The sequence below is a fragment of the Hypomesus nipponensis genome, chromosome 10 (genome assembly GCF_054491055.1).
Source record: "Hypomesus nipponensis isolate SF chromosome 10, ASM5449105v1, whole genome shotgun sequence".
NCBI classification, from domain to species: domain Eukaryota; kingdom Metazoa; phylum Chordata; class Actinopteri; order Osmeriformes; family Osmeridae; genus Hypomesus; species Hypomesus nipponensis.
In genome coordinates, this window is record NC_140370.1 from 695,001 (window position 1) to 697,500 (window position 2,500).

The 2,500-nt window shown below is 47.2% G+C and overlaps 7 non-coding genes and 2 pseudogenes across 7 annotated transcripts; all 9 read left to right on the forward strand.

Annotated features, from left to right (window-relative positions):
• The window catches only part of LOC146269208 (5S ribosomal RNA), a 109-nt pseudogene extending 23 nt beyond the window's left edge, over positions 1 to 86 (forward strand).
• A 170-nt stretch (positions 87 to 256) lies between these two features.
• Positions 257 to 375, forward strand: LOC146269209 (5S ribosomal RNA). Its single transcript, XR_014767510.1, has one exon. It is a non-coding gene; the product is annotated as a 5S ribosomal RNA (ribosomal RNA).
• Positions 376 to 559: 184 nt separating this feature from the next.
• LOC146269210 (5S ribosomal RNA) lies at positions 560 to 678 on the forward strand. The gene has a single exon (XR_014767724.1). It is a non-coding gene; the product is annotated as a 5S ribosomal RNA (ribosomal RNA).
• A 172-nt stretch (positions 679 to 850) lies between these two features.
• On the forward strand, positions 851 to 969 carry LOC146269211 (5S ribosomal RNA). Its single transcript, XR_014767825.1, has one exon. It is a non-coding gene; the product is annotated as a 5S ribosomal RNA (ribosomal RNA).
• Positions 970 to 1,145: 176 nt separating this feature from the next.
• Positions 1,146 to 1,254, forward strand: LOC146269212 (5S ribosomal RNA; annotated as a pseudogene).
• A 180-nt stretch (positions 1,255 to 1,434) lies between these two features.
• On the forward strand, positions 1,435 to 1,553 carry LOC146269213 (5S ribosomal RNA). The gene has a single exon (XR_014767735.1). It is a non-coding gene; the product is annotated as a 5S ribosomal RNA (ribosomal RNA).
• Positions 1,554 to 1,733: 180 nt separating this feature from the next.
• Positions 1,734 to 1,852, forward strand: LOC146269214 (5S ribosomal RNA). Its single transcript, XR_014767746.1, has one exon. It is a non-coding gene; the product is annotated as a 5S ribosomal RNA (ribosomal RNA).
• Positions 1,853 to 2,034: 182 nt separating this feature from the next.
• Positions 2,035 to 2,153, forward strand: LOC146269215 (5S ribosomal RNA). The gene has a single exon (XR_014767757.1). It is a non-coding gene; the product is annotated as a 5S ribosomal RNA (ribosomal RNA).
• A 174-nt stretch (positions 2,154 to 2,327) lies between these two features.
• On the forward strand, positions 2,328 to 2,446 carry LOC146269216 (5S ribosomal RNA). The gene has a single exon (XR_014768613.1). It is a non-coding gene; the product is annotated as a 5S ribosomal RNA (ribosomal RNA).
• Positions 2,447 to 2,500: the final 54 nt, after the last annotated feature.

The following is a 2,500-nucleotide window of genomic DNA, read 5'->3' on the forward strand; positions in this document are numbered from 1 at the left end:
AACGCCTGATCTCGGAAGCTAAGCAGGGTCGGGCCTGGTTAGTACTTGGATGGGAGACCGCCTGGGAATACCAGGTGCTGTATGCTCTTTTGCTCATTCACTTAGAAACTGAAATCTTGCAATATGCACAAGTAGTCCTTCATGAAAGGGGCTGGAAGCTGTTTTCATTTTGACACGAGAGAGAGAGAGAGACCACCTTGCATTGTCAATTGCTAAATCTGTATATGGATAAGTAGCCTATGGTTGTCAACTTATTTTGTACGGCCATACCAGCCTGGCAACGCCCGATCTCGTCTGATCTCGGAAGCTAAGCAGGGTCGGGCCTGGTTAGTACTTGGATGGGAGACCGCCTGGGAATACCAGGTGCTGTATGCTCTTTTGCTCATTCACTTAGAAACTGAAATCTTGCAATATGCACAAGTAGTCCTTCATGAAAGGGGCTGGAAGCTGTTTTCATTTTGACACGAGAGAGAGAGAGAGAGAGAGAGAGAGAGACCACCTTGCATTGTCAATTGCTAAATCTGTATATGGATAAGTAGCCTATGGTTGTCAACTTATTTCGTACGGCCATACCAGCCTGGCAACGCCCGATCTCGTCTGATCTCGGAAGCTAAGCAGGGTCGGGCCTGGTTAGTACTTGGATGGGAGACCGCCTGGGAATACCAGGTGCTGTATGCTCTTTTGCTCATTCACTTAGAAACTGAAATCTTGCAATATGCACAAGTAGTCCTTCATGAAAGGGGCTGGAAGCTGTTTTCATTTTGACACGAGAGAGAGAGAGAGAGACCACCTTGCATTGTCAATTGCTAAATCTGTATATGGATAAGTAGCCTATGGTTGTCAACTTATTTCGTACGGCCATACCAGCCTGGCAACGCCCGATCTCGTCTGATCTCGGAAGCTAAGCAGGGTCAGGCCTGGTTAGTACTTGGATGGGAGACCGCCTGGGAATACCAGGTGCTGTATGCTCTTTTGCTCATTCACTTAGAAACTGAAATCTTGCAATATGCACAAGTAGTCCTTCATGAAAGGGGCTGGAAGCTGTTTTCATTTTGACACGAGAGAGAGAGAGAGAGAGAGACCACCTTGCATTGTCAATTGCTAAATCTGCATATGGATAAGTAGCCTATGGTTGTCAACTTATTTCGTACGGCCATACCAGCCTGGCAACGCCTGATCTCGGAAGCTAAGCAGGGTCGGGCCTGGTTAGTACTTGGATGGGAGACCGCCTGGGAATACCAGGTGCTGTATGCTCTTTTGCTCATTCACTTAGAAACTGAAATCTTGCAATATGCACAAGTAGTCCTTCATGAAAGGGGCTGGAAGCTGTTTTCATTTTGACACGAGAGAGAGAGAGAGAGAGAGAGAGACCACCTTGCATTGTCAATTGCTAAATCTGTATATGGATAAGTAGCCTATGGTTGTCAACTTATTTCGTACGGCCATACCAGCCTGGCAACGCCCGATCTCGTCTGATCTCGGAAGCTAAGCAGGGTCGGGCCTGGTTAGTACTTGGATGGGAGACCGCCTGGGAATACCAGGTGCTGTATGCTCTTTTGCTCATTCACTTAGAAACTGAAATCTTGCAATATGCACAAGTAGTCCTTCATGAAAGGGGCTGGAAGCTGTTTTCATTTTGACACGAGAGAGAGAGAGAGAGAGAGAGAGACCACCTTGCATTGTCAATTGCTAAATCTGTATATGGATAAGTAGCCTATGGTTGTCAACTTATTTCGTACGGCCATACCAGCCTGGCAACGCCCGATCTCGTCTGATCTCGGAAGCTAAGCAGGGTCGGGCCTGGTTAGTACTTGGATGGGAGACCGCCTGGGAATACCAGGTGCTGTATGCTCTTTTGCTCATTCACTTAGAAACTGAAATCTTGCAATATGCACAAGTAGTCCTTCATGAAAGGGGCTGGAAGCTGTTTTCATTTTGACACGAGAGAGAGAGAGAGAGAGAGAGAGAGACCACCTTGCATTGTCAATTGCCAAATCTGTATATGGATAAGTAGCCTATGGTTGTCAACTTATTTCGTACGGCCATACCAGCCTGGCAACGCCCGATCTCGTCTGATCTCGGAAGCTAAGCAGGGTCGGGCCTGGTTAGTACTTGGATGGGAGACCGCCTGGGAATACCAGGTGCTGTATGCTCTTTTGCTCATTCACTTAGAAACTGAAATCTTGCAATATGCACAAGTAGTCCTTCATGAAAGGGGCTGGAAGCTGTTTTCATTTTGACACGAGAGAGAGAGAGAGAGAGACCACCTTGCATTGTCAATTGCCAAATCTGTATATGGATAAGTAGCCTATGGTTGTCAACTTATTTCGTACGGCCATACCAGCCTGGCAACGCCCGATCTCGTCTGATCTCGGAAGCTAAGCAGGGTCGGGCCTGGTTAGTACTTGGATGGGAGACCGCCTGGGAATACCAGGTGCTGTATGATCTTTTGCTCATTCACTTAGAAACTGAAATCTTGCAATATGCACAAGTAGTCCTT